Source organism: Paralichthys olivaceus, chromosome 24 (assembly GCF_024713975.1).
Source record: "Paralichthys olivaceus isolate ysfri-2021 chromosome 24, ASM2471397v2, whole genome shotgun sequence".
Lineage (NCBI taxonomy): Eukaryota > Metazoa > Chordata > Actinopteri > Pleuronectiformes > Paralichthyidae > Paralichthys > Paralichthys olivaceus.
Window position 1 is genome coordinate 7,126,237 of NC_091116.1, and position 21,707 is coordinate 7,147,943.

General features: G+C 41.3%; 1 long non-coding RNA gene across 17 annotated transcripts in view; it reads left to right on the forward strand.

Annotated features, from left to right (window-relative positions):
* The window catches only part of LOC109639012 (uncharacterized), a 213,311-nt gene that overhangs the window by 59,813 nt on the left and 131,791 nt on the right, over nt 1–21,707 (forward strand). For all 17 annotated transcript variants that reach the window (XR_011240441.1, XR_011240442.1, XR_011240440.1 and 14 more), the window contains 2 exons: nt 7,840–8,035; nt 12,063–12,146. This is a non-coding gene — a long non-coding RNA (uncharacterized lncRNA). The remainder of the gene's footprint in view (nt 1–7,839; nt 8,036–12,062; nt 12,147–21,707) is intronic.

A 21,707-nucleotide genomic window follows, 5' to 3' on the forward strand; every position in this document is an offset into this window, starting at 1 on the left:
AACATGCATCAGTGTGTTAAGAACCAAAAAAGAAAGAAAAACTATTATTTGACGTACTTGCTGCTGTCGCTCATCTGTCCTCATCACCTCATGGTGTATCCCTCATAGTACTCTTGTCCTATTATATAAACACCATGTAACTGTCTGTCTATCAGATCTTCTATGTCACTATATATCTGATGTCACAAAATTAAATAGAAAAAAGTATTACATCTGGGGGAAAAGTGTTTTAATTTATTTTAAATGTAACTACCATTTTGATATTTCGTAACAAACAATAACAAAAGTATTCTTTGTCTTATTAGTTTAGTTGTTTTTAATTTTCATTTGATTTCTAGGAATCATCTTGTGACCCCCTCTCCCCTCCCCCTGTTTTTCTAACCTGTAGTTTAGGAACCACTGTTCTAGAGGATCCTTATGTAGAATACGGCACGTGTTCCAAAAAGATCAAACTTTCTGTTCACAAAATTTTGCATCTTCAAATTAGACTTCAAAAACAAAACAATAATACAACTACAATAAATTACATGTGAGTAAAATTGAACACTTGTATTGAAATATTAAATAATTGAACTACTTACATGCAAACAAACATAAATAAAATGTGAACATGTGACTGTTAATAAGAGGACAAAAAAATCCAGATGTCCTCTATTTGTCTTTGTGCATAAACACACGTGTGTGTGTGTGTCTGTCTGCAGGACAAGGTTTATGACTTTACTCTGTGTATTAATAGCCTTAGCTGAGGTTATGCAGGCCCTTGGGTGCCTGGTACACTATTGAGCATAGAGCTATAATTTGACCTGAGGCACACCTAACCCACAGCCACCTAGTGCATGCTGGGTATTCACATGTGAAAGCGAGAGTTGGGCTTGGCACCGGGAGGCTGCTTTCAATTTGTCATAGTGTGTGAAGAACAGAGAGTGACAGGACCTGTGTTTGTAGAGTCGCTCTTTGTGTTTTGAAACAACCTTTTTTACCTGTATTATTGATATTGTTACTTTGGGAAAGTGTGTTCTCAGTTATCTCTTATGCAGAGTATCCAGGATTATGTTGTCTTTAGGCTCAGGAGGTAGAGAGGGTAACTAACCCACTAACCAGAAGGACGGTGGTTTAATCCCTGGCTCCTCCAGTCTGCATGCTGATGTTTCCCTGGGATAGACCCTAAATTACCCCTGATGGCCGCGTCGACAGTGCGTGGATAGTGCGTGATAGACGATGCACTGTGTATCGACGCTCTGTGTGTTTGTGTGAACGGGTGAAAGTGACTTGTAGTGTAAAGCATTTTGAGAGCGATGTTGCTTCCACAATAGATTGAACGCATTCTGTGGCAGAAGCTGCAGAGAAAGTGAAACTAAATGTCTGGATCCACCTATTTCTTTTTTTACAACCTCCTTGGGGGAGATAACAACTAAAGGTTTTAATGCTTCGCTTTTTACAGCGTTGATTATTCATGGATGGGTAAGACAATAGTTTTCATGATTTATTTATAGATGCATTTTATAGAATAAGATGATACAAAACCATGTGTGATTCAAAAAGTCTTCTAAAGTATTTTATTAGTTCAGGAACACAAAAATGCACCCTGTCATTGTTAAAACATAAATTAGAAAACAGCTTGAAGGTGGGGGGGGGGGGTGGAAACTACATTAACAACTCAAAAGCCAGTGTCACAGTGATTGATGCATACTTGTACTGATGGCTACACCTGTCTCAGGGACCTGAAAAGCCTTCAATTGCGCCTTGAGCGGTGCATTGTTGTTTGCACACACCCACTCATGAACACATACAATTTTTTCATTCTTCCCTTTGAGACTGTTTGTCACTACCTGTTTTCCTTCACTTGCTGTCACTCACTTTAAATGATGAAAATGCCGGGTTGCTGAACCTCTTTCTTTCCTCGTGCAGCATTTTTGTCTTCACCATCATTTAAATGTTGGGCTGCTTCAAAGTTTGCCTGTTCCGTCTTTGGCTTGTAATGATTTCACCAACTCGGCGGGTGAAGAAGTCACATTTCAGGTCTGCGTCGGCTGTCAGGGCGGATTTACTGCTTTTTTTTGGCCAGCAGCCTCTAACAAGGCTTATAAGTAAAATGAGAAAACAAAAAAAAATCCTGCAAATCGGACTTTCAGGAGCTTGGGAACCGGCCAACTTCATCATAAATGAACAAAAAATGAAAAGACACATTCTGGTGAACTGCACACTTGCGTAAAAAAGGCCTGTGCAAATATTGAAAGTATCCCTGAGCCAAATATCCCCCTCAGACACATTTATATATATACAGTATATTTGTTTTTCCCCTGTTACCTATCAAGATCTCTGTGGTTAACAGATCCCTCTGGTTGGCAGCGTTTTTCGGCCTCCCTCACTCTCTCTCTTTTCCAAACCCCCCCCCCGACACTTACAAACAAATGAAAAGGCTCCTAACACCCGGATATTGGTGGTTTAATGACATAAACCGCCCAGATAGAGAAGAGAGAAAGATGAATTACAAGGGGGGAGGAAACAGAGATGTGGGAGGGCAAAAGCGTTAAAATAAGTGGATGGAGGGTGAATAGGCAAATTGGGAAAAGAGAAAAGGGAGACAGGCTGCAGAGGAAGAGAAATGAGGGAGTGAGAGCGAGAAGTGTGTGGTGGACATGTTGGCGGTCACGCTCTGCTGTCACCTTCTTTTTGACCGGAATTCATCCTCCCCTGGCGAGTTTCTCCCATCTGTTCCTCCACCGAGTAAAACTCTGCAGCTCCCACTGCTGCACACCGACACACACTGCCTTCCTGACATTATGTTTTCACCCAACACAGTTATTGTGCAGTGTTGTGATTTTGCGTCCAGAAGTCAATGAAGTCATAGTGAGGTGTTCTTCCTCTGCTTTTAATGACAAAAATGTAAACGGCATTTTTTCTGTACGAGCTGACGAAACGAATTTGCTTCCCTTTTCTCTGGATTCATGCTTTGGTGCCATCGTGCCTGGAAATGAGTTTATAAAACCCGTGCTCATCGACTGCACCTTGCAACCTGCACTGTAGCTGGAGAATCTATATAGAAGTACTGTGTCTATGGATTAACTGCTTTTCCTCAAGAAATGGTAACTAACCAAATATTGCTGTAAACAGTTTTGCTCTTGTGCAGATTAAACAAATTCAAAGGTGTACAAACTAAATGGTCACTCAGTAGAGCACATACCCTCGTCAAGGCTGGACACCATTATTATTTGGGGTTTCACAGTACACACACATCATAGTTTGTACCTTTGAGGTCTTTGTTTCCGGTACAGAGAAAACAAAAACTGCCAAATACTTAACTGCCTCTTAAACTTGAGTTTACTCAACAGACTCTGTCATTCTTGAGTCTACATTCATACTAATATAATTTTGAACCTGGCTGCAACCTACGACCAAATATTCCAATTACAAAAGTAAATTTTCTCAATTCAACAATAAATAATTAAGCAAGTATCCAAGTCTGATGTATAACCAGCTACAGACCTGATCACGGTTGAAAAATGTGGACATGAAGGGTCTTCAAGCTCTGGTTTGATGGCCTTTGCCATAACTAGGAGGCTGCTCTGTGCACATGAGCTGAACTAACAAAATGTCGACTGTTGCCAAAGTTGCTCCAGGGAAATGCAGAGTTTTATATTGAGTTCAGCACGCACCAAAACGTCCACACGTGTACTGGCTGCATTAGTTCAGCACACAGAAAGTTCCCAGTACAAATACTTCTAACGTTACACGCCTAATTCTAAAACACAGAAGTGGTAACCTGAATGATTTATTTTTGTTTTGAAAAAAATCCTGGATCTGCTCCTTAATATAATATAAAGAACTAATCATTTAGCAGTAATGATAAAAACACATTTACCAAAAGAAAAGTGTATATGTATATTATGATTTCACCTAAAAATGTCACTGAACTAAATTCATTCATAAACCTTAAATGCCGAAATCTGCTCCTTTTTTATGTTCCGTAAAAAAAGAAAGAATCGTTGCACTAAAAATCTTTTTCATCTTTAAGCAAAGAGTTTAAACATCACTGGAGGGACAGAAAAGTCATCTTCATGTTTTTTTTTCTATCTGGTAAAGACATCTTAGTGAAAGAGCGTCTTTGTATTAACTTTTTAAATTCCAATTACAAAGAAGGTTTAAGATCTCTCAGTGGAGTTTGACTTAGAGTCTGTGTTTGATCTACCGTCCTCCGCTGGGATCGCCTCGTCTTCCTCCTCTCCTCCTCTCCTCTCCTGCCTCTTCACCTTCTCCCTCCTCGTATTATTCTTCTATCACTCTTCCCCCTCTTCCCCTGTCCCCCCACCCTCTTTTGTTCATCTCCTTCCCCTCTTCCCCGTTCAAGGCCTCCTTTTGTCCTCTTTACCCTCTCCTTTCTCCACCTCTTCTTCCATCTACCCTTTCCCTTCATTCTCTTCTCTCCCTGTTCTTCCTTCGCTTTGTCATCCTCTTTGCTCTCCTCATTCCCTCTGCTCCCTTCTTCCTCATCTTCATCTTCTTCCTTTCTTCCTCCTCTTCTCATCTATTTTTCCACCTCCTCTGTGTCTGCCTTCCCTTTATCCAACTGTCTTTCCATCTCTTCTTATTTTCCCCCCCTCTTCCTTTCACCTTTATCTTTTTCTGTCTTCTCTTCTCCACATCTTCATGTCCTCTGTCCCTCGTCCTCTCTATTTCTCCTGGCCTTTCCTCTTTATTCTTCTCTGTCCATTTTCCTCGTCTTATCCCTTGCGCTTCCCTCACCTTTGTCTCTTCCTTTCACTACCTTCTACATTCTTTCTCCTCCTCTCTTCCCCTCCTCTTCCTCACCGTTGCTCCCCTCTTCTTGCTCTTCCTCTGTGTTTACCCTCCTCTTCCACCTTCAGGCCCTCCTCTCTTTCTCCTTCTACCTCCCTTTTTGTCCATTTCCTCTTTGTCTTTCTCTCCCAGTGCTACTTGTCCTCTTCTCGACTTTCTACTCATCCCAGCTCTTTCATTCTTTCTTTTCCTCCACATCACCCACTTCCTTTACACTCGTCCTATACTTTCTCTTTCTTTTCCCTTCATTTTGCATTTTGTCACAAGTGTGTGTTTGTGTGTGTTCATCAGTCCTTTCAGTGGCTGCTTAACATCCCCTTTGTGGCTGGAATAAGAGCAGGCGGCAGCTTACACCTTGCTAAATACCTCCACTAACAGTGTTTCGACAGCATACCGCCTGTGTGTGTGTCTGTATGTGTGTGTGTAAAAGAGAGAGAGCAAATCCGAAGCTACCTCACTACCTATTCGACTTAATAAAGGAGTGTCTCGGTAACCATTACCCCCACAGCCATGCAGAACAAATTACATTTAATGGGGTTTCTTTGCCCCCACAGTCGTTTTCAACGTTCGCTTCAAAATTTCAATTTAGTGCTTAATGCTAAGGTTTCCTTCAATGTATTATAGAGCAATATTATACCAATTACTGCGTCTGCGAACATTAAATTAAATGCATTAGCACAATACTGGAGAGAAAGGCAGCCGTTTGAAACAAGTTCTGTTCCAAAGCGATGCAGGCAAATGATCCGGGATATGAAAGCCGAGCAAAGAGGCTTGACATCGAAACGCAATTATGTTTGTTGTCCTACAGTCTTATCTGTGCTGAATCATTTACTTTTTTATATTCCATATGGATTCTGTGGAGCTGACACTGTCTTCATTTAACACGGTGCAAATGGCTGGACTAATACAGACGAGGTGCGTCAGAGTGTGAAAGCTTCAGTCAAAATCATTTGAGATTAGAGTTCACAGGAGGGGGGGTTAACCTTTGACCATAAAGGATTAGTGATTACAACAGCCGTTATCTCTGTCTGATACATGTACTCATGTACTTTTACTTTTTCAAACTGATGCTCTACTGAATATGACCTAAACCATAGACTCTGTATAAAGATGAACGACATGGCAATACCCAGTAAAGTGAAGCCATCACTACTGCACAAATAGTAGTGGCGTCCAACTATCCAGGATATTGTATCTTTATTTATGAATAGTGGGATAAGATGGAAACATGTTGTCCATCTTAATTCACAGCATTGATGCCTCTACCTTCCAAAAATGACTTCAACTTTGAGCGACATTAGTGCCCAGCAGTACAGCAGGTTTTTTGGGGGTGCATATGACTGGATTAGGACCAAGCAAGGAACAGTCACATGACAGGCGTCGTGCCATAGGACTTCCTGCTCGCGCTCCCTTTATGCCGCAGCAGTTGGTGTCACTACTCGCGCCGTCTGCGTGAATTCGAGACCCTGTCTGAACAGATTGGCCAGTCGACGAGGATCATTCGCAGAAAAACTCTGCTAAGCTCCCACCGGCTGCCTCGACCACACTCACATTCACTGTCTCTCTTTCTCTCTGTCGTCTGTGCAGACTTCCCCTCAAAACTGTGTCGAGGGAGGGCAGAGGATTTAGAAAACATGTCATCATGAGCTCTGTTCCAAACACAGATATCCACCATTGTGAGAGAATGAGACACCTACTCTTACAAAATAATGCTACGAGGGTTTTGACCAGCATAAAGGGATAATACAGCCTGAAATTCACCAGTGTGAGGGGAATCTGGACTGCTTTGCGCAACTTAAGTCAAGGGTTTTGTTTGTGTTTATTTTGTATTATCCTGTTAGTAAATGTATACTCACAGAACACAAATGGACGTAAACAAGTCCAATCAATTCAAATGTGTTATCTTATCCAAGAGGTTGCAGCATGGCCTTGAAAAACACATACAAACAATCTTAAATACAACTCTAAACACAAATACCCAACAGATAACAGGAGGGAAAAAACACAGTACTAAGCAATACAGGGTCACACATAAAATTAGCCATATTATAACCTTATAACCCTCAGTCAAGCATGCAAGAAAAGGTGCAGTACTTCTTCTTTTCTTCTTTCTGAAGAATTGCATATGTGGGACGTGGTCAGTACAGTCAAATATGGCCTTCCTTAAGACAGAGGTTATAGAGCATACATAAAACAACATACACATAGGATGCATAGTTATATAATAAAAGGGGAAACGCAAATGCTGAAACCCACCATGTGTTGATAGTCTAACATAAAACTAAAGTGTATCCAACCATTCTTGTTTAACTCAGTGTTAACTCAAAGTGCTACTGTTTCTTGAAAACAGATTCAATACGTTACAAAGCTTGTAATGATGATAGAATTTACATTTACAATTTTCAGAAATATTTATAATGTTTGTATCTTGCAAGAAGGCTATGCACTGGGTAGCTGCATCTACAGTGGGAGTACATACCTCTGCTAAAGGCCAACAGTCCCTTTATGAAGCCACATTGAAATTCACTAGATCCAATTTTGTATTTGGATGCACATCAAATTGCACACAGTCATTAAGATTTATCAATTATTCCCTGGGACAATGTGAAAAAAAGTGAAAAAAATCTGAATTGTATTGGTTCCTTTTCAGGCCATGTCCCATCCTTCCTTTCAACATACATATAATAAACAGACAAGGGTAAGAACGTAACCTCAACATTAAAGGGTTTAGATCAGGATCAGAAGCAATAAAGCTTTTGTATTTTTGACTGAGCTCTTAAACTATCCAACAGGAAATATCAAGAACAGTCACTTCAGAGGCTTCAGCTCAGTGGCCACTGCTAGGGCCTCTGGGCTTGAGCCCATTTTGTAATCCATTGAGTCCCTCTGTAATGGTTTCAACCTCCAACATATATTGCCTAATGTATTTGTGTATTTGTATTTGCTTTATGGCTGAATTTGAAGCCAATGCAGTTTTGTGTGAAAGAAATCTGTATTTCCTTTGTTTTCCTTCTATCATTGTTCTTTTTTTCTCTCTTTCAGCATTCTTCCTGCGTCCAGTCTGGGCTTTTATTTATTTTTCTTCCAAAGAGCCAAGCGGAGCCAAGCATGAAAGTGACTTCCTCGATCATCTCTACAGCCTCCAGCGTTCAGTTCAATCCCTCCATCGCCATGATGGACTTCAGGGTCACGACTCACTTCCTCCTGGAGACTCACGGTTACTAAGAGGAGTCTTAAGGTAGTGAGAACACTGACACACACACACACACACACACACACACACACACACACAGGTCAGATGATAGTATAGGAAAGGGACAGGATTATACTTGTTACTGAAGTAGTTTGTTTTTAAGTTATATTAAACAGTATTATTATTGTACCTGTTATTCCTTCTCATATCTTCTCATATATTTCTACAACTAAATATGAAATACACATTATCTCAGCTACACATTGGTGATAACTACAGGTTTGTAGCCCAATGCATGTTACCTTTCAGCAGCTGGAAAAATCCTATCCCCCCATGAGATTTTTTTTTTGGATTTGCATTAACATGCTTGATTTTTTGCATCAAGCTTTATGAATTATCCTGTGGGAAATTCCCAGATCCCTCCCCCTGATCCGGATTCACCCGAAAATCAAAATGGTTCTTACTAGGTCCATTTCAATTCGGTTTGCCAATTTTCCTGGAAATCTGATCTGTAGATTTTGCATGATCATGCTCACAAACAAACGGACAAAGGTTTCTTTGACAGGGGCAATAATTCCTCCAATGAATATGTAGAAAGCTGTCCTCTGCCCCTGAAACGCAATGCAACCACAAAAAGACAGAAGAGCAATTGTGTGTATTAGAGTTTATAAAACATTAATATAATAGACAAAAAATTAAAAAGCATACGTCCCTCTCTTTAGCCGGAGTACACGAGGCGGGCGACGCCAACAACGAACAACCTCATAAACACAGTGTCGCTGCTCCTCAGTGTCTCCAGCAGCATCTCTCTCTTAAATGAATTTAATAAGAGCTCCAGTAAAAGCCATGAAGCTCTGTCTGATTTAGCTGCGTGAATGCTTTGACTGTTTACAAGGAGCGCTGTCTCCTCAGAGAAAGGTCCACTGTGTCAGATTGGTTTTATAGACGCAGAACAGAAGGGACTGTGTGCAGGACATCTGTATCGTCCTTTAAACACCAAAATGTCTTTTTTATGGGTGATTGCACACAACTAAAGGAATCCCTCAAATATGCAATAGGAAAATGGAACTCCCCCAACCTGAGATTTTTCCAGCTGAAACTCACAGTAGTTAGAAAACAGATTCTGCCTGCTCAAACTTGAACTTATGTTCAGAGATGTACAATCATAGTCAAAATAAACAGAATCAGACTCGATACCTCTGAGTAAAAGTCGCAAGCTCGATCTTCAGACATTTGCAATCGTCTCGTGTCTCAGTTTTCACAGCTTTGCAGCGTTCTGGCTCATGCCTGAAAACATTTCTCATTGAAATCATGTTCAGGTTTTTGGCTCCTGCTTTAAATTCCAAAAAAAGAGCAGCGATCAAAGTTAGTGAATGGATTTTTGTTTTCTAGATGAAGATTAATTCATGTTGCTGAAGCAGTCGACAACCAATACAAAATCTAAAAGAAGAATGCTGATATATAAATGTTCGACCAAACCCCTGAACATTTTCAAGAATTATTTGTACAATGTGGCTGGTGAGATAAACTTTTTATTTGGGAAAATGTTGTGCTTAAGGTTACCGAACGTCTCTTGCTGACTCTTCTAGTCAGAGGGACTGTTCATCTTTTTCACTTTTACAAAGTAGCTTCACAACTTTGGGATAGTGTGCTGACAAGTTCACTCATGTTTTCTTCCTCTATACTAAGTTCTTGGCTTTTTTATTCGTGTGTCTAATGTTGCTCTAACGTTAAAAACTGTGCAACCCTGACGCCGCCCATCTGTTTGACCCCACCAATGAGATTAGGCCTCCTTCTGCCCTCAGAGCAGCTCCGCCTGTAGAAAAATGTGTGTACAAGTGCAACTCCACTGCGCGACAAAGCCACACTGGATTTATTAAAATCCTCTCCAAAATGTACTCGTGCTTTATCCGGCAGAAAACGAGAGCACCGTTAAGACCTCTTGGCTGTGGCCGTGCGTGCGGCTGAAGAGACGAGCAGCCAGTGTACTTTAAATGTGTGAAATGCGGCGAGGAGAGGCAGCAGGGACCACCAGGTGCTGCCTCTCCACCTCGAGCCGGCCGAGGAGCGCTTCTCCTCTCCAATAACCCAAAGGGCTGAGATGCCACTCGCAGCAGCCGAGCCAAAAGACATTTCAAGTGTGCACTTCAAAGGGGCCTTGGATTATGTTCGCGCACAGTCTATCCTGAGGGGATCCTTTGAAGGGAAACTTACTGCAGAGCCACTGGTGGCCACTCTGTGTGTGTGTGTGTTTGTTTGTTTGTCTAAACCCATTTTACTCACTGCTTTTGCCACCGTGCTGTGGGAGGGGTCTTCTCCTGCAAAAGTTTCAGTGAAAACAGAATTGAAAGAGTTTTGTACCAAAAAGTACAGAATCATCTTTGGGGACATGTAGTTGAAGTTCCAGATTCCTTAAACAAAGCAAATCTGGTTTTAAAACAAATCATGATTCTATAATAAATAGCTCCAGTGTTGTGGTACCCAATATAAATGAGTGTGTAATGACGATTGAATGTCAAAATTTGAAATGAGAAATTTAAAGACATGATGTCAAATGTTACTCTAAAGTGACAAAAGCACAATTTGGAAGGTTATGTATGAAACACAGAGTGAAATATAGTCTGTCAAAGTGTCATTTGGTAAACAATTTCTCACCATGGTGTCAGATGTTACTGAGAAATGGTTGTTATTCATAACGGAGAGAAGCAGTTTGTCATTTTGGAAACAGAAGTCATCATTTACAGGTTTCCAGCGATCCGCCGTAACATCGACTTTCGATTCAGTTCAAAATTTCAGCATGTGTCACCGCAGCGATGCAAAGGTGGCTGCTGATTAGTGGTTAACAAATTGCACAGCGTCGAGGGGAGGCAACCGAACATCTGTACAGCACCTGCACTCGTGGATGCCTGGATATGAAACACTGACGAAAAAGAGGGATGAGGGGTGTGTGGGGGGGTGTGAGGGAAAGGGAAACAACAGCAACTCTGGCAGGCGATTATCATAATTAAAGCCGCATCAATTAAAGGGGTCAATCACCGCGCGGCTGCCACCTTCTTCCGCAGATGGTGAAATTTGTTTAGGGCTGCCTCCTCCTTCCTGACACCAGCGAGGGACATGGACCGAGCTACACTCGCACCAATGCTGTGATAAACACACAGATGTAAAAGCAGAGCCCGATACTGATAAATAAAATCAAAGATCATTTTGCATCCGCATGTTGCAAGTCAAACTGAACACCTTGCTTCTCACTGATTGGTTTGTAGACAGGCATGGGTAGGGCCGGTAGGAGTCTGCATGTTCGAGTGGAGAAAATGAATAAACCAGTTCATTTGGTTGCCGAGGTAATATCATTATGGTATTACTACCAGCATCACCAACTTCAGCTGCCGTACTCCACATTTGTTCAAATGCATCAAATGAATGTCCTCGTCTTTCGAGCAACATATTGTCAAAGGTGAAGACTGCAAGCAATCCTTTGAGATGCTTTCTCTTCTGTTCCTGCAATTGGTCAGAAAGTCTGAACTCTGCAAACGAGCCAAATCATGGTTCAGTTTGATCTTTCATGCACCTTTCAAACCTGTTATTTAGGTTCAGACTAAAGTGTCAAGGTCTAGACAAAACATGGTGGGCGTGAACGCACCCTTATTCCTAATGGATCAATAAACTCTGGAAAAGCACCCACACCCTTTCTGCTTTGCAATAACTCACAGATGCTTGACCTTCTATCCATCTATGACCTTCTAATACTCTTTACTTTGCACTGATATACTGTACACAGCAGCACGTTTACACAGTATAGTAAAAAAAAAAAAAAAAACTCATAAAATAAATTTATGGGTTTTGGGCCAGAATTAATCAGTGTGATTAAAAGTGAAACATTTAGCCCAGATTAGCTGTGGTTGTACTTCACCTGCTCTATAATCGTCCAAATGTGAAATACACTTCTTTTAAATTAGATTGTTCTGCTAATTTAAGATGAGAGGTTGAGCATCACCGGTAGATTTATTTATTTACACTAACATAGTTAATTCTGCCCTCTTGACTGACCCTGGGAAGTGTTCTCTATTTGCAGGAAGATGCAGTGAACTCAGCTGCTGCAGAGCGAAGCACCACATCCACCTTAAAACATTGAGGAGCTGCAGCAACTTCGGCCAAGGTAGGTGATGCACAGGCAGAATTATCCTTTTGCAGAAGAAGACGAAAAGAAACTGACCTACTTTATAGCGAATATGTGACTAGTTCGTGCTTTTCAAAATGTCAGAGATCAGCCAGTGTCTGTGCCGTAAAATCTAATGTTAAACTCTAATCAAATTTCGGCATCAGCTCTTTAATCGACACCTCAGAGTGATGGTTTCTTGGACCCATTAGTCACTGATGGGATTCAACACAACAGACTGGTCTCAGATTCCCTCCTCGTGAGGTCATCTCGCCGTCAAATCAGAGCAGTAAACAAAAGGGGCGGAGCTGCGACTTGTAACCTTCCCTCTGGATTCGGGTTTGAAGCCGCCGCTGACCTGAGAGGGGAAGAAGTGCAGGCGGATATAGCGGCGGCCGCGGGGCCCCAACAGGGGGTCGGCTTCCACCCAAGATGAGGACTGACACCGGGGTTCAGGGGTTAATTTGTGTAACAGGCGAATTTGCATACAAATGAAAAATGACAGAATTTTTCTGTTCTCTGCAACTTTCAATGTCATCCGCATCAAGCTCGCGCTATCTCCCACCCCTCCCATCCCCCTGCACGCTGTTTGAAAAATATTCATTACTTGTGAAGCTGGGGCACCTTGTTTGCTATTAATCTCCACCGCAGGTCAATGACTTAATTTGCTCAACTTTATCAGCGGTGCCATTCACTTTTTCTTTCTTCCTCCACCCGTCCGTTGCCTTTGTAGCTCTTTCTAAAGTGCTCTCATTGCTTCTCTTCATAGAGCGCGGCTAAGCTTTTTAAAGTACAACAAAGGCACAGTAACTCTGGTTTCTGAAGACATAAATGAATTACTTGAGAGGAAAATATACGCCGGCCCTCTAGATTGCTCCTTCTCTTTTCTGGCAACGCCCAACAACTTCTGGAGAGATTTCCTCTCAAATCTCTTTTTTCCCACCCTCCCCTTCTCTTTTAGTCTTGATTGGATTGATTGTTTTTCTAATCCAGGGGAAATTACTTGCAAAAAGGGGGTCACATAATCATGCTGAAAACAGTGGAGCAAGGATTGAAGTGACTAATCTCTCCGGCGATAGGAAAATCAGAAAGACTGCACATAGGTGAATATTACAACACATCATGTCTCTGCTTTTTTTTGCTTCAATTAAACACCTTTTCAGATAAAAACCATCTGAAGCCTTATTTGACAGACAGTCAAACAAACACATGCACTGATAATTTCATGAAATAGTTCTTTAACCTCCTGTGGCTCAGGAGGGAGAGCAGATTGTCTTATAGCCAGAAGGATGGGGGTTTGATCCCAGCAACTCAAGCCTGCATTCCGATGTGTCCTTGAGCAAGATACTGAATCCCAAATTGCCCCTTACGGCTGTGCAGACAGTGTATGTATGGTGTGTGATAGAAATATCTGCAAAAAGCAGCAGTGTATGAATGTGTGCTTGAATGGGAGAATACGAATTGTATTGCAAAGCACCCTGAGTGGTTGATATGAGAGGAAGAGCAATATATAAATACACTCCTTTAACATTTTCCATATAGAAATGGGTTACAGCTAGAGTCATTGGATCATCGATAAATTATCAAGCGAAAGAGTTTTTCCAAAAACTCTTTTTACCCCTCACTGTGCCACTCTCAAGACCCCAGCTCTTTGTATAATGTAAAACACGAAACGTGTAATACACAGTTTGTACTCATAGATTTGACTTTCACCTCTAGTGGGAAAAAAACGGATCATAATAAAACAAAACCCTTAAAGCTGTAAAGCAATAAAGCTAATGTGGTTAACATGTTAGCAACCAGTTGCCTAGTGAAAACAACTACCTTGTTTTCGCTATCTGGAATAAACATTGCAGAAAACATGTTCTTCATATGTTACACAAAGTAATATATCTATTTAATTAAGTCAGGTTTGATATATTTGTGTTGTGCTAGTGTTTTCTTTTTATTTCCAGTAATTTATAGATAAGATTATGGTTAAACTGTAAAATATCAAACCTCAATTACATTTCTATATCGTGAATCAGCCCGGGCTCTAATCTAAGGAGTCAAGTTATGGTTTAAAACGATTTTACCTTAAATTGGCTAGAAATCTCTGCAGACTTGATATTGTAGCATCTGATACTTCCTCGCTATAAACAACACAAAGATGATTGACTTATTTATTTCCATTGCAGATGCACTATATTGATTAGGGCATCTTTCCAGATATCTTCTTAGTTCACAAAAGTGATGTGTTAATTTTATTTTAATTCCGGTGTCCCGCCACCAAAATGTGTGTAGATGTTGATGAATTCATGACTCACAACCTTAGTCAGATGGAAAAGAGTGCTTGAGTCAAGTTTATCTCCAGTCTACATTTCAAACAATCAAGCATTTTTAAACCCAGTGTTTTACTTCCTCATAAATAGACAGAAATGCTGTAACTGTAGACTCTGTGGATTATACAACTCTTTTAATTCCTCATGGGTTGTTTAGGCTAAACTGACCAAACAAACTACAAGTTCCTATTTGGGCTTTCCTTATGCATGCATGAAGTATGAAACAAATAGCCAAGGATTAAATGCTTCCATCTCTATTGCGGAGCATTTAAGAAGCATTAAACAATATCTGAGAACAATACGTCTGTTTATCTCGACATACGATGCACGTCTGGCAGAGCGGTGACATTTGTTTACTTTAAACAACATTTGCGAGTCTGTGATTCCTCACATATGAGCAACCAAAGCAACATATTCTACCATCGAGAAAGCAATAGGCTAAACACGCTCAAAAAGAAGATTACTGCAACTTTGGTTGTTTGCCTTCTGATGGCATTTTGAACCTTTTTAAAATCCAAATTTCCAGCTTCATTAAGGAGTCCCACTCCTTCTCCTTCCAGGAGAGCAAAGTTGAAGGGAAAGCAAGGAAAAAAAAGTGAAGGCGGAAAGTATAAAGCATAAAGCAAGAGAGTCAGAGAAAAAAATGTCTTGTGAACCATTGTTTGGATCTTTATGCAAAAACCCCCTTTGTGTTTCAAACTCTTGATCCCCATAGGCAAAGGAGAGGAGCGTATTGATCTGTGCTGAAAGCAGACGGCCCTTTCATCACGCTTCCTCCTCACCTTAGACAGCTTTGAGGGGGCTCCTTCAGGATCGCAGCACCCTCGCCTGGCTACCGGCCAGAGATTAGGACGGCGATAACCAACCAGCCCTAATAGGTAGCGAACGAAAGCAGAGGCTGTCTAATTAGCACTGATCAAAGCAGAGGACTTTATCCCCAAAACAAACCTGCACATTTGAATGTGCTAAGGAGAGGGGAATGAAAAGGAGGTGGAGGTGGTAGGAGGAGGGGAGTAGTTTTTGAACTTCCTGGACACGTAGTGCAGCTTTTTTTTGATGATGATATGCACAGCGTTGCCTGTTCACCATTTCTTCTTCTACTTTATGTGCATGCAGATATGTTAGCACAGAGAGGGCTGAGGAACACAGACGTTATTTCTCAGATTTTAACCTTTTCACATACCTGTATGCATAAAACTCAACCAGCCTGTGTGTTTAAACCTTGCTGGAATCCATTAATGGGATTAAAATGAAATAATAGTATCAACTTTGTACTAAATGTGATTTATCCTTCAGAGGATGGATTCATTATTACCTTTTATGCATAACGTGAAGAAAACCTTAGTACATGACCTCATCCTTGAATATTATTTTCACCTGAGTCGTGTGAGGTAGATTTTCTTTGGCAGTGGTGTTAAAGACAACAACCCCCGTGATCCCATGCTGCTTCATGCTGTCATCAAACTCACTCACTCATTCTCTAATCCCTACTTTACTATATAGTGACTTCTATATAGAGGACTGTAGAACGAGCTCATCAGATATACAGTGTTTGGTGAATGATTTCAGACACAGCTTAGGTTTTGTTTTATTGTTTGAATGAGAGGCCCTTAGTGGCGGAAGTTGACAGACCCCCCAAAAAGTGAAGTCAAAGCACCTCGAGAGCCTCCTAGTGGCTGGCTGCAGTGTGGGAAATGAACCCCTCCAAATGACGTCATCTGTGAAAGATGGCTGCGTTCATATCCAGGGTTATTTAAGCTTCATTTCTGGATAGTGGGAGAAAGCAGAGACGTGTCGTCCATATTCACACGCTCCAGAGATCTAAAAAAAACTCAGACACCTGATTCCCCGCTGTCATGTGAAGCAGGATTCACTAATGTTCTGTTCCCCAGCATTAAAATGCATTTGAGCCTCAGAATATCAGCACATAGTCATCACATTAACACCTCAGATCATCACCTTGAATACTTGTTCCTTCTCGGTGACGCATTAAGGTGCATTCAGTGGGTGTCAGATTGTGTGAATCACATGACGTAGATGTTTCCTGTGTGTGTTTCACCTCAGTGTTTTCACTTGAGGGAAATATCATCTATAGGGAAAGTAACAGCGATTCTTGATAGAATCAGACCTGCAGTTGAACTAATAAGGGCTTGGGAAGTTTTTCGGAGGTCTCGGACTTGGCGATAAAACAATCAATGATTATCACAATATAATGCCTCTGTTCTATTTCTAACATGTTTTTCTGTTCATTAAGAAGAGTTTAACTTTCACTCTGTACACTGTTATTATCAATAATAATAATAATAATTTATCTTGATAGAAGCACATCAATATTGCTATAGATATTATTAAATCTGTTTGTTTTTGTTGTTTAATCTTTCGACCTTAAAACAAGTGGTTGTTGCTGAAATGTAACCAAACCATAATTGCATTGTCAGCTCATGTTTTTCGGAGTTTCAGTTCACCTGTTGTCGTAGAAGACACTTTGTATGGTTGATAAGATTTAAGGACGTGTTGCTTTGAAATCTGCAGGGTTGAATTTTGTTCTTTCAACGTGAATTATCTCGTTTGGTGTTTTGGTGGAGACAGTGTTGCAGAGCAGTCCAATACAGTTCTTCATAATTTCTCACTGGTGTGTAACTGAGTTGACTTTAGGTGACTGTGAGGGCCACAGCATATGATTCACATCATCTCGATCAAACTAGTCCATGAGTGTCCTGCGTGGAAGTCTTTGCATTTACCATGGTTCTCTGCATGTTTATTCAGATTTAACCTTTAATTTATCACCCTCACGAGTTTCTTTTGAAGGCTGCATCTGTCCCTTAAGTTCTTTTTCCTATTGGTGCCTTTGAAGACTTGCTGCAGCTCTAATCACAATGAAGTCATAATGCCGGTGCTTCAAAAAGCCAAATCTGACGCCTGTCTGACTGCCCTTTCAGATAAGGATCTCACTAAAGTTTTTCTGTGCGGTAAAGTATGCCAAGAGTCATATGTGAAAGCAATTAGTGTGATTGCAAAGAGGAAGGAGAAAAGTGCAAATGTGTCACCGCTCTAGAAATCATAAATGTCTCACTTTTCACGGTGGAAAGTCTTTAAAGCCAGCAGACTGCTGGACAGGGAGGTATGAATGTCTGGGATCTGGTGATGAATGTTACAGACTGACATGAAAACCACCGTGGCGGCATGTATGGCCGACATCCAACCACTTTTCCTGGTCTTGTGACCTTTCAGGCTTCTCACCCTCGTGTCGCCTCTTGTTTGTGTGATTTCAATGTTCCACCGGGCTGGTTTCATTTTGTCAGCTGATGTGTGCCATCCACTCTTTCATCACATCATCTAATTAGCTTTTTTGGACTATAAGTGTTTTCTTCATCAGACGTTGTTTCTTAGAGGGCAGGAGCCAAGCGGCGCTGATGAGGAGGCCGAAAACGCTGCGGCAAACGTGTCCAATCTCATCCCATTTATTGTCAGACGTCCACCGCAACTTTGATGCAAATGTACAAATTGCCACGACTGTGAATGTATTTGAAATTTGATCACATTTCATACTCGCGCACTCAGCTTCTTGCCCCGGAACTTCACACGCCACTGGGGAAAAAAAAAAAAAAAGGACGCCCTGAGTTTCCTCCTAATGAATTCCGGATAAAAGAAAGTTGGGTTTTTTTTTTTTTCATATTTTTACTTTTTGTATTAAATTTACACAATTTCCCACCGTTCAAGGCCACCAAGATATATATGCCATGTCCTAATCTTAATGGAAGGAGCAAATTTGGCGGCCTGGTTTTGCATACATTTCCCCAAATATCAGTTTGGCCCCACAGCTCAGGAAAAGTTCATACTTTTTAACCCTCTTTGACACAGAGCATTTTTCTTGCTCTTATTTTGCTTTCAACTGTCTCTTTTCTCTGTATTTAAGATCTCATCTACCTGTGATCATCGACATGTGTTAGCCCTCTTTCCTCTGGCATTAAACATATGCTCCAAACATATGCTCCATGCAACATATGTTCTGCCAAAGCTGCTGTTGGCTTCTTCTTTGTGCCGATATACAATACAGGATGCTGAAGTATGAATTTCAAGTATTTGCCACCTTTCTGGGAAATTAGATGAACTCGGAAATTAGGATCATATCAGAGAAAATTAGGAATTTCACGCCCTCCAAGGCAAAATAGCATCCAAGTCATGAGTGCAGAGTGTGTACGTCTGTTTATTCATCTACGTGTGTGTGGGGCCAACATACAGTGCATGTGTGTGTGTTGGAGGGAGGATTATAACCCATTGCCTCCGTGCATTAAGCTTCCCCTCATCCAGTGCCAAAGGCCTGACCCAAATATGGCTGAAAGACAACATGTGACCTGCTTAGCGCTTCACCCCCGTCTCCGCTAGCTCCAGGGGCTGTGGTGGTTGTGGTGATGGTGGTCCGGTGCAGTTGGGGGGGGGGGGGGGGGTTAGGCAGTGTGCAGGGAAGGTGGGGGGTTCAGTCTATTAGTGGGAGAAAGCACAGATGCCAGCAGATGGCTAACATATTGTCCAGAGCTGACCCGAGTGCAGAATAATTGCTGCAAAGTTCATTGCGCTCAGGTCTGCAGCCTGGCGACACTTTTCGGTTTCTAAATGTTGGGAACGGAGTCTGGAAGTTGACAGAAATTAACAGAATTATAATAAAAATGTGTTGCATTGTTTTCTGGAAGAAGACAATAATCAAAACTCTTTGCATTTTATAAAATAGAAGAAAAAAGACACTTTTTAAGATAATGCACGTATGGAAATTTTTTGTCAGAAATTACTAAAAACATGATGAACATGGTGTTTTTTAGGGACAGAGCTTCATATATATATATATATATATGAGGGCAGCATGCTGCTTTAATCTTTGTTGTTTTAAGACAAAGCCGATCATTTTTGAGTTTGTTTCAAGTCTTATCTGTCACAGGTTGAAATACTATTTCAGTGGAAACCTTAAATTAATTGAGTAATATTCATCAAGTAGTTTGCTTACAGAGTTCATATTGGGTCTTTTCTTAAAAATGTATGTTTTTCACAGTTTTACCGGCTTTGTCAGTAAATTACTGCTCCTCTCTGTGTCTCTGTCATTCGCGCTGTGCACTGTCAACCAATTCCAACCAAACCGAGTGCGCCCCACCGTCTCCTCCAGCTCTTCATACATTGCCCAAGTTTACAAATTCTGTTGTTTTTACCCAGTCTAAGTTTACAGATGTGTCTGAAACACTGTTTGTGTAAGTGTGTGTCGGTGTGAGTTACTGTCAGCGAGAGAGAGAGAGAGAAAGAGAGCGAGCGGAGTCAGGACGAGCTGGATTGAATGCACGCTGCTACGAAGAAAGACTTTACTCAGAAAAGTATTGATCATTATGTGGTGATCAGTGTTGATATTGTGGCGGTCATTTTGAACAAATCGACGGTGTCTGTGTGTTTATGCAAGTCTGCTTGAGAGAGAGAGAAGAGTGAGTTTGTGTGTGAGTTAAAAAATGCTGTTACCTTTCCCTGATTTCTGGGACAATCATACAGAAGAAACGCACTCAGTTGTAGTAATAAACCCTTCATAGTGATTCATTTGGCATGGGCGTACAGGATCAGTGTAGTAGCAGTTCCCACTGTTCTTGATTTTGCTGCTCTCAGACGTACAATGTAGTCCAGAGTACTTCCTGAAATTGGGGCTGTATGCGATAACGCAAATGTGAATCAATTGTTGCGGTCATTTTCTGGATCTTTTCCTGCCAGCCCCCTGGTGAAGTGTGTGAGTGAGCCCAACGCAGGAGGAAAATGACCAGTAATTCACAGCACGCTTCTGGGCATGGTGATGACGTTTCTCAGACTCTCCTGCTGTGTTCATCATATGTGGAAATATTCAGACCTAATTTTAGTCTTGAAACAGCTTTACTGATTCCACTGTTAGGAATAATTTTTAGGTAGGAAATTACTTACAGACTTTATACTTTTGCTGCTGTTAAGAGCAGAACTGCAGTTTTTTTTATCAAGATAATACTAATAAGTTCTAAACATTAATCGCCCATCAAAAATCTGTAAATTGACAACCTGAAAGCATTTAGTGATTCCTGTTAAGTGTTTCTAAAAAAACAAATTATTTTAGTGACTTAATAACTTAAGAAAAAAATAAACATACAGTAACTATATATTCACACATGCTATCGTTGTTTTGTTTGGTGGAGGCCTTTCATAGCTGAAACTGAGCTGTTTATGAAACTACACTCTATTGAATGACACCCCCACAACCTCCACCTCCCTATCACATACACACACACACACACACACACACACACACACACAAACAAACACACGCGTAGATGCAAATGTGTCTTTTGGCTATGAAAAAACTGTCTGTACTCATTTGTAGTCTCCGGCCTGAGGATAAATCAGATCATGGTGATGGCGGTCGCCCCCCCCCCACCTCATCTCTTCCCCGCTCCTCTAACCGCCCACTCCCCAGCTCGTGGCGACGGGCCCCAGCCAGGACCCAGGTAGCGCTGGAGGGGAGGCCCCCGTGTTCAGTCAGCAGGCTACAGATGCTGCTTTCGATCCGGCTACGTGTCCCCCAAACGTCCCCGATGCCAGGAGACCAGACACATTACTGCTGAAGTGACAATAAAACCAACAGAGAGGAATTGAAACCCCTGAACTCTCTATGCAGCCAGTTACATGACGCCATGTTAGGAATGTGAGCAAATAAAGCTCTATTACGCCCTCAGTGCCAGTAGACACACAGAAATGTATTGTTTATGTTGCTTTAATACAGATCGGGCTCATTGATGTCTCGCCGGCAGAATTTATATACCAGCACACGATTGATATGGATCACGAGTCGACCTGCAACAGTCTGCAGACATTAATGTAAACAAGGTTGATGTTTGCCGAGGCGCACTTATCAGCGTTCTCATACGGAGGCGGGTTCAAAAGCGGCTCACGGCGGCGACAATAACAGATAAAACAAGCCTGTGGCCTGACAACGGATGAATATACATTAACTCACAGCAGCAGTTCTCCTTTTGAAAGGGCCAGAATTCATTTCATGCTAATGATAATGACAATAATTCACAATGGACAAGAGAGAAGGCCTTGCAAAACAACTGCATTCCCCTTCTTAATATGATCAGTCGTGATGATTTTCTCCGCGATAATGATTCATCAAACGATTCTGTGGCGGTCACAAAAGGGCTCAAGTCATTAATAAAAGAACAGAGTCAAAGCACCTTGGGGATCTTTT